Source organism: Urocitellus parryii, chromosome 5 (genome assembly GCF_045843805.1).
Source record: "Urocitellus parryii isolate mUroPar1 chromosome 5, mUroPar1.hap1, whole genome shotgun sequence".
NCBI lineage: Eukaryota > Metazoa > Chordata > Mammalia > Rodentia > Sciuridae > Urocitellus > Urocitellus parryii.
The window spans coordinates 13,749,456-13,759,747 of record NC_135535.1 but is presented as its reverse complement, the minus strand read 5'-3'; positions in this window follow the sequence as shown (position 1 = coordinate 13,759,747).

Genomic DNA, 10,292 nt, shown 5'->3' with positions numbered 1-10,292 from the left:
CAAGGCTCCTCCTCCCCAGGGACCCCTTATCCACCCCTGACACTCTGGGCTGTTATTCCCCATCTATTCTTCCCAGGGCCAGGAATCAGACAACTGGAGATTGTCCATCCCAGGAGGCCCGAAGCCCTGTCAGGAGTGCTCCCTTCTCCCAGGAGCTGTGAGTGACTAATTCTCTGCCGACCACAGCCATCTCCTGATGGACTCGTCTCCCCGTACCTGAACAATAAAACCTGTTTTAAAACACCTTTCTCAGACTCTCTTCTTCCATCTTTCCTGAGACACTCTCCAGTCTGACTGGCATGTGTCTGGGGAAAGATGTGGACCGTGGAGCCTGGCTGGCCTGGGCCGCGAGCCCTGCTCTGCCTCCCAGGAGCTGTGAAATCGCAGAGCTTCCAGCTGACCGTCTTGCCCTCCCTGCCCATCTGTAGCCACAAGGATCCCAGGGCTGGTTGAGGACTCCAGGCGATAACGCAGGTCACGCACCCAGCACAGGACCCAGGACCTGGGGCTGCCTGACTGCTCTGGTTCCTTCCTCCCTTTGGGATCCAGGAGCCCTTTACTGTGTGTTGTTGCTGCCAGTAGCATTGTTGAGCCACCCAGGAATCTCGGAAAATCTGTGGGTGATTTGCTGAATCTTTCCACCTCTGCTTCCTGGGTGGTCCACCTCCAGCCAACCAGGGCCTTTGATTTGCCCTTCACAGCCTCTGAGGGTGCAGTTCTGGTGAGCCCTCTGGACCATCTTGAGCTGCTCCCTCCCTCTTGCCCGGGGGCTCTTAAGTACTCCCAAGAGCGACCACTTCAGCTGACCTGGAACTCTTGGGGAAGCCAGGCTTGGCTTTAGGTCCCCAGCTGTAATATCAGCATACAAATGCGCAGAAGGCCTGATCTAGGCACAGTGTTCTGGAACAGATGGGCTGAGACTCGTGGTAAGTGCAGCTTGAGTGTAAAGAGCTAGGACCTGGGAAGGAGCCTGGTTAGAAACTAGGGGCTGCTGGAACGGCCCTCTGTCCCTCCCTCCCTCCTGTCCCATACTCCCCTTCCCAGTTCCCGATTCCTACACGCCACAGTCCCAGCTTCTCATTGCTTCGTGCTTCCTGTCTCCTTCTCCGCCCTATCCCAAGGGGGTCCTCAGAGCCCAGCCGGAAAGTCTCTCCACCCTCTCTTCTCTTAAGGAGACACGAAGGAACCAGCAAGAAAACTATGGGAAGGAAAGAATCGAGTGTGTGTGTGTGTGTGTGTGTGTGTGTGTGTGTGTGTGTGTCTACACTTACTGTTATGTTAGAGATGAGGTATCCCCCAAAAGCTCATGTGTGAGGCAATGCAAGAACTTCAGAGTTGGAATAATTGGACTCTGTTACAACCTAATCGTGTTTTAATGCCCAGATGTGGACTAACTAGGTAGGATGAGGCTGGGGGAGGTGGGTCACGGGGGGCATGGCTTTGAGATTTATGTTGTGCCTGGTAAGGGGAGTTCACTTTTATTGCCATGCCCTCTGCCATGCCCTCTGCCATGATGCTTTGCCTCACTTTGGGTCCAAGCTATGGAGTCGACCATCTATGGCTGAACCTCTGAAACCATGAGCCCAAATCAACTTTTCCTCCTCTAATTATTCTTGTCAGGACTTTTGGTCACAGGAACCAAGAACCATGTCACGTAAACCTCTTAGCCCTGGGAGGTAGGGACTCTTAATGTCATTGCTCCACGGATGAGGATCAGCGGTTCAATATCCAGCTGGAAAGTGGCCCATCCCAGATTTAGAATGAGGACGTCTTTTGACCCTGAGCTTTTAACTGATTGGATATTTTGCTCTCCCCAGGAAATAAATACTTATTGAGAAGGTACACACGGGCTGGAGATGCCATTTCATTCTCCAGTGTTTTCAGTGTCAGAGTCTACAAAATGAAATGTGGGCGCCCACTGAGTGCTGGTACTGCCAAAGGAGGAAGTAAGCCTGGCATTATCCAAGGGAAGAGCCATCCAGTACGAGGACCACCTTGGAATTTCATCAGCTCTCATTGAGCATGTGTAATCTGAGCATGCCTTTGTGCCAGGCATTGTGCCAGCAAGGGGGACACAGCAGTGAGTAAGACGTGGCCATTGCTCTAAGGAGTGCCCAGTCTATCCTGGAGAGAGGAGGGTGAGGGAGGTTGCTTGGTTGTGTGAACTTGAGGTTCATTCCCATGGTGTTGCCATCGATACTCTCACCATTTTCCATTGGTTTTAATTCTATCCTGATGGAAATTTTGTGATGATTAAACTTCCGGAGAATAATGAGAGTTGGGACTTTGAGGAGAGCTGGGGATTCTGTCCCCAATTCTCTCCTTTGTCTACACTTGAGCCCGGGAGGATCATCTGCTGTCCTGTGAAAGCTGTCAGAACAAAATGGAGTCACTGTGTCACCAACCCTAACGACATCATCAACAGAAAGCCAGGAGGTCACAAAGAAAGGGCTCTTACCCATGACTGCCTGATGGCCACTGTCACAACAGACTGCACGGAGGCCACCTCAACCTTATCCGAGAAGTACTTCCACAAGGACATCTGCCCAGCAGCTCTCTGTCCAGCCTCCGAGTGATGACCCTCTTGCTATTAATCATTGTAACCAAGGATTGTCATTCCCAATTATCTGATGTAATCATCCTCATTTTTGTCTTTAAAATCTTTCCCTCGTCTCAACCTTTGTGAACGTGCCCTCGGTCTGCCCTGGCATGTGTAGCCCATGGCCTTGCTCTGCTGCTCCCAAGTAGCTAGCATTACTCCCCGAGGCACTCCCTCTCCGAGGCTGTTTTAGATTGGCACACCTCGCACCAAAGGCATCGGGTCCTTTTTCTGTGCCCCAAATTCGAATTCTGATTCAAAGTAGCTCTCAAGAAGGAGGGTGTGTGGAAATCTTGTTTCTTTTATAAAAAGAACAACATCAAAAAATGAATGCAAACAAAAAAATTCTTAAAAAAACCCCAAACCCAACACCAAAAGTGGCAGCTCACTCGAGAATTTCAGTGGGGCAAATCCTGTACCTGACTCCGGGCAGAGTGTGCAGGAAGCGAGTCTTGGAATCAGAAGGCAACAAGCGGCGGCTCTGCTCAGGAGCTTGGGAGCTCACCCTCTCCATAGCCTCAGTTTCCATCTCTGAAATGACGTAGCCCCTCACCATGGTAGAGAGAAGCAAATCGCAGCCAGCAATGGCCGCCCCGCTGTGAGGTTTGTCCCCAGCTCCTGGGCGGATGCCCCAGAGGCCTCTCTGCTTTGGGAATGCTCATTACTGAGCGGTTGGTTCTCTTTTCCCCCAGAGAAGCACTAATTCGGAGCAGGAGGGGAAACGGATGAGCAGACCTTCTGCAGCAGGCAGTAGCTGATGGGCTGCTTAAGGCTTGTGAAGTCCCGTAAGCTCTTGTGATGCCTCGCACCTCCGCGTGATCCCCAAGAGACTGGCAGGATTTATTCCCTTTCTGCAGGTGAGCAAACCCAGGGCCGTGACACGACCTGGCTCGGCCCCTCTGTTGTAAAGTGGAGACAGGTGCTGGGTGCCTCTGACTTCAATATGGCGCTGTCCTGACCAGGCTGTGCTGCCTCTGGCTCGGGGCTTCCTAAAACTACTTCTGAGCCTCTTTCAAGAGCACTTCTTCCTCTGATTTCTTTTAAACCCATCCTGGTGAGAAGCCAGGAGAGTCACATTCTTTTCTGGCAAACTCCCTATGGTCAGTCACTGCCCAGTCTGGAGATGCGGGTGGACAGGGCTCCAGAGGCCCGTTAGTGGCCCCAGACCATTGTTCTTCTGAGCATGCCCGGCTGCCTCCCCATGGACTGTCCCCTGTGTGAGAGGCTGTTAGCTCATCCCATTGATGGTAAACCCCCAGGCGCCTCCTCAGGTGCTTAACTGACACCCAGCCTGACTTCCATGCTCGCCACACTCTGCGGTGCCCTGTGTCTGGGGGGAGCTGAACCCATCGTCCCACCCTCGGGGCAGTGGGCACACTCTGCAGAAACCACTTCTTGATCTCAAAGTTCTCTCTGAAGTCTCCCCGGTGGCAGGTGGCATTCTAAGAGGACCTCCAAGAGTCCAGGCCCTGGTGACTCACCCTGTGTAATCCCCTCTCCTGGAGGGTGGGTGGCACCTGGGAATGTGATGTGATATCACATGGGTGGTCACTAACACACTCCTCAAAGATATTGAGCACACAGCGAGGGGTGTTATAATTGCATGTCATGTCATCCCCAAGTAGAACACAATGATTAAGGACATGACCTCTGGGGCCAACTTGCCTGGGTTCAAATCCCACCCCCAGTATTTACTGTGTGACCTCTGGCAAACTACTTAGCCTCTCTGTGCCTCAATATCCTCTTTGTAGAATGGGTCTAGAGATCATGAACTGATCATAGATCACTACTCGAACTAACTCACTATGGGACTTACTACATGTAAGCCACTTAGAACAACCACCAAGGTTCCACAGCACTCTCCAAGAGTTTCCTAACATTAATCATCAAATCAAACAAAAACTGACTCTGCTTATAAACGCAGAAGATGAGCAGCCTCATCCTGCAGACGTGGACACTGGGCTTCAGAGGCACAGAGCTTTGTGCAAAGCCAGGAGGATGGTTCTAAATCCACAGGCCAAATTGAATTCTGAAGGGGACTCTTGGAGCCCAACGGGGAGTAAAGTTGACCAAGTGACACTCTGTGCGTGTGTGACTATCTCACGATCCATTCCAACTTCATCTGTAACTAAAATGCAAGGATCTAAAACAAAGAAGAATAAACAAACAGAGGGAAGACCCATAGAGGAGGGGTAGGGGAGCAGGGGAGGGGAAGAGGAGGTCCTGAGCATTGAAATAGAGAAGACTGAGCTACCTGCACTTATAACTACATCAAAATGAGCCCCACTGTGATGTATAATTATAATGCACTCAAAAAATGTCCAGTTCTAAGCCACCCCTGGGAAAGTCGGCCCAGGTCAGGGTCAAGGAGCATGAGGCCTGATCACACGGGACGGGCCACTTAAATCCTCAATGTAAATGAATAAATAAATCTCTCCTCTTACACTAGTGTCCCCCAAAGCCTCGTGTGTTGAAGACTTGGTCACCAGGGCAGTGATGTTCAGAGGCGGGGCTTGTGAGAACTAATTGCATCACGGTGGCTCTGACCTCATTAAGAGATCAACCCCTTGATAGAGTCACAATTTGGCACTGTCGGTAGGTCATGGGGAACAGGAGATAAGGCCCAACTGGAGGAAGTAGATCACTAAGGCTTGCCCTTGGGGACTGTATCTTGTCCCTGCCACCCTATCCCCGTTTCTCGGCACCATGAAGTAAGCACAGCATTCGGCCTCACCTCAGGCCTAAAGCAATAGCACTGGCTGATCATGGACAGAGGCCTCTGAAACCATGAACCAAAATAAAGGTTTCCTTTCCTCAGGTATTTTGTCATAGAAATGCAAAGCTGACTAATACATTTCCTCTTAATTATTTCCCATTGGCTGACTGGGACAATTGAACACCCTTCACTGTGTTCATTAGCAGCAAATCCCCAACTATTGGCTTCAGTTCCGAGTTGAGTCCCCTCCTCTAGTGCCATGGTCTTGAATAAAATCTTCCTTATGATTTTACCAAGTGTCAGAACAGTGTTTTCCTCATTAGGTGTCATTTGTGTTGGATGCCTTCTCTGATCGGAGGTGACCCTCCTTTCTTCAGCTCCCATTTCATCCTAAGTTCACTGTCCCTTTATCACTATTACTATTCATGCACCTGTCCATCCTCTCCCACCACTGGGTCCATGGTGGTAGAGACCATGTTTTATTCATTTAGGAATTATTACCAGCTGGAACAGTTGCTGAATCCTGGTGACTATTAAAAAATAATAATCATCAATCACTTGCTTAAATGGGGCTTTTCCTCAGTATCTAGTGGTGAATGCTAGCCGTGGTGTCAAGGTTCCATAGATATTTGGAAGAAGGCTGATTACTAAACACAAAGACCATACTTTGTGCTCCATGGACCACAGCCTCTGCACCAGGAGGGTTTGTCAGAAATGCAGAATCCCAGGCTGCACCGATTGAATGAGATCCTCACAACTGATTCTTATGCATATGCAATTTGAGAAGGGCCAGTGTAGACCAAAGAAATGACCAACTTCCCCATGAGTAGGCTTATTCTGACTAATAAGGTCCTTTCTAAAACAAAGATTCTATGAACTTGTGTTGAATCTGAACGCCTGGAAAACGGAGAACTGGAGCCACAGAGGACAAAGGTTAATTAATTTTCAGGCTTCTTACCTAAGCTCTCTGACCTTCTGTATCCTTATCTTTACAATGGAGACAATACCTGCCTCATTCTTTCTAGGGCAGAGCAGACGACGCCTATTGTTCAGCTCATGTTTGTTCCTCTCCTGGGCCTGCACTGATCTCTGCCTGTGTTAACCAGCAGAGCTCCTGTTGTCATGGAGCAGCGGTGTGGAAGGGCTGAGTCTCCAAGGGAGGGACCAGATGGCATGGCTTAGTCTAGGATGGGTGAGGGAGGAGACCAGCAGACAGACTCCCGTCTGATTTTTCCTATGATCATTGTCTCCATTTCCACACTCAGGTCACCCTTATCCGCCAAAGCTGCACACGATGGCGTTGGAGTAAGTAAAACAGCCTGATTCGTGGCTCCACGGATTACCTAGGTTCACTCAGTCTCTGTTTTCACATCTATTAAAATAATAATTGCTCCACTCCTGGGACTCCTGTGAGTGACAGAAGCCACAAGTCAAGCACAGCGGCCTGTTAACAGGTGCTCTCCAGATGCAGGCAGCTCTGCGCGGTATCAGAGCGTCTGGAGCAGATCTGTGGTTGGAGAACAGGATTAAAGATGAGCCTTCCCTCAATTTCTTCCTGCTGGATTAGACATGGGTCAGGTTCAGATAACTCACAGCTGATGAAACACTCAGGCTCAGAATTGGCTTTTGTGGACTTCAAGATACACCAGGCAGGGGGACACATCCCTGATGCAGGCAGGCCCGCCCGGCATTGTGGGATTCCAGAGTGCTGGCTTAGCTTGGCATGGCCCTCGTGGACCACCTCGGAAAACCGAGACGGAGTTTTTTGTCTTGAGGCCAGATTGACAAGCCAGTGACTGCAGGGCTGTTGGAATGAGGGGAGGCAGGCAATTTTTCTCTCCTAGGTAAAGATATTTGTGATCTGCTAACGGCCTAAATATTAAATGTTGATCTCAATAGTCATGAGAAATAAGTCAAGTCATTCCCTTCTACCTACATATTAAATTGTCTCTGGGGAAAGATGGGAGAGTCAAAGCTCTGATGTTCAGACACCAGGCCCCGTGAGTGAAGTCGGAGAGGTCAGGAAATCTCCCAAAGCTGCTTTATCTTTTTTTCCTTGCAGATCTGAGAAATGGGCAAAAAAACAAAGCTATGAAGGTCCACATCTATATCCACAAAAAGTAATAAACCCCCATCCTTACACAAAGAGCATTTCAATTAATGAATAGAACTGAAAAACCACTATAAAATCTTTAAGTGGGTAGAAAAGGATCCCTTCCATTGTCTGCTGATAAGGTGAATTAGAGAGGTGCCTGGGCAGTGAGCTTTGCCTCAGGGCCCCAACGGCGTATCAGGCTGTCTGGGCAATGCTCGCACATCCAGGTGAACCTTCCGAACTTCTTAACACCGTCCGCCATAGTACTCTGTCACATAGCATAACTTAAGGAGTTTAGAGACACGGAAAATTTTATGCATTGCCCTGTGTATATAACATTATTTTTTTTCATTCAAAACAATCAACTAATAAAACAACTGGACTTCCCCCTTCAAAAATACCTTTGCATGAAACATGACACAAGTAATTGTTCCTGATCAGAGACTAGAGACAACTAAAGGTGGTAGGTGATCTTGGATGGGATCCTGGCACTGGAGTGTGTGGCTGGGTTGGGTTGCTGCCAGCAAGACACTCTCAGGACAGTTGGCAAAGTTGGTAAACTGAGCATGAGATGACAGTACTGTATCAATGTTAAAGTTCCTGAATTCAACGGTTCTGTTGTGGGTATATAAGAGAAAGCCGCGGCTTTAATAAATATGTGCCAAAGCCTGTAGACTCAAACGTGTCAAGCATCTACGATTCACTCTCAAGTGTTTCAGGGAAAATAATTTATACACAAAGAGCCATGAGACACATGTGGCAAAGTGTTAGCAATTGATCAGTCTAAATGGAAGATGTACAAATGCCATCTGTATTGTTCTTGCAATTCTTGAATAAGTTTGAAAATGCACAGAAGAGTTATAGAAATAGATAAATGAAAATAAAACTAAACTAACATTTATGTGGATGTAATAAAGCAAAAACTGCCTTAATATTATGTTTGCTTTGCTACCATCTAGTCAGTTGTGCCACACGTGAAAAGTACACTCTACCTAGTTCATCCTTGTATTCTTAGTGTCACTGAGTAGATGCTCAATAAACAATTTGTAGAATTTAGTGAGCAACGATAAAGAATGCCATGAAATTACTGATCTCCATGCAGCCCTTATTTTCTTTCTTTGTCATCACGATAGATGGAGTCTTATCCAGGAAACGGGTGAAGAGTTGGCTCTCAGTGAGCCCTGCCAGTCATGTCACGACAACACCCCAGCCTTGCTGGTCAGATGGCTTGGTACTACACCTTGAGAGACACTGTCCCACAGCTGACTGACAAATTCTTTCAAACCAGAAATCACTGTCTCTCAAGATTATTTGAATATGCCAGAAAAAAGCAATGACCAAATCCATTATCTGTTCAAAAATCAGAAACCCAACCTTTTTTATGGGGTCCCCAATGCCTACTCTCAGTTGTTACCAGCTGTTCCTTGAAATTTCGGGCCACTCTCTCAGAACAATGTTTTGTTAAATGAAAGAAAATGAAGACTGTAGTAGGTCCGACTTCTGATTCTTGGAGTTTGATATGAGGGTTGGGGTAATTGGTAAATAAATGACATTTCACAAATTTTAATGGCATTAAGCTGAAAAATAACCTGTAGTTGTTTTCTAAAGAGGATAATGCGCAGGCTCCGTGAAGGTAGGACTTGTCTAAGCCCAGTAGCTGAGCTCACTGCAGTATCATATGGGAAGGTAGGAGCATAAAGGAGTGGAGAGACATGCGATTTGAAGCCATTCAGAATTGGGTTAGAATCCCAACACCGCCAAGAATAATCTGTGTGGCCTTGGGCAAGTCACATAATTTCTCTGATAGCCAGCTCTACTAGATAAATAAGAGGGAAAATCAAACCTTTCTTATAACATGGCCACAAGGATCCCACAGTGGTAGCCACCATACAAGTCTTGGCTGAATAAATGAGATCCTACTACTTGTACCAAGAGTGCACACAGGCTGTGTGTCCACTGACACAGAGCTCCCTAAGGGCCTGGTGACCACAAACGAGGCCTCAACTCAAAGGCAGTAGATCTTTGAAAGGAACAGTGTTAAGGCTGGGATTGTCCTTCCACGGTGCGGCACAAAGAAACTATTAGTCAACTGCACGGATAAAGCCTAGAAACCCAGCCATCTGTCTCCTCGGGTTCGGACACTCTCGTCTGCCCGTTTCCTATCTGCATCCTTCTCCCTGGGGAGGGAGGAGCATTGCAGGTTAGGTGGCTTTGGCTTTTGAACAAGTAAGGATGGGTTTCGATTCTCGTCATCTAGTGGCTGTGTGAGTTTGGGGAGGTCAGTTTCACAGAGCACACTCAAGTTTCCTCCTCGATAAACAATCATATCCACTTTGCATCTGCTCCTAGGGCCCGATGAGCTAAGGATACAAGATTGTGCACATAAGGGTTGATTCTGGACAGTGACCATGATAAGGGTTAAAGAGAGAGCCCTGTTCTTCCTCTCAGCAGAAAGCCAAGACAGGACTGTGATCCTGTTTGTTTTACCCCAGGGAACTGATACCAAGGAACAGCATCCTCTGCCCAAATGGTGGCTGTCCCCCACACATGAGCTAGAGCTGGCAAAGAGTGACTGCTCCCACTGCAAGTTCTGGGAATTCGTGTGGTTGGCTCCGCAGACCTCTGGAGGCCTTCCCGAGGCTGGTGGCCTCCACATGGACCTACACACCAGCAATGTCTGAACTCCAGTCCCTGGGATTGGTTTATAGCATCAGGCACCTGTCTTTCTTTGTGGGAAATGAGATTTTCTCCAGTTGGCGGGGAGTGTCATTTTCTGCTTCTAGTACATTCCGTGTGAACGAGGCTTCCTCATCTCCCCATTTATACCCATCATCTCAAAGTAATTAGCACCTTCTTTCGTTCTTAGAAGTGACCCAGTTTGG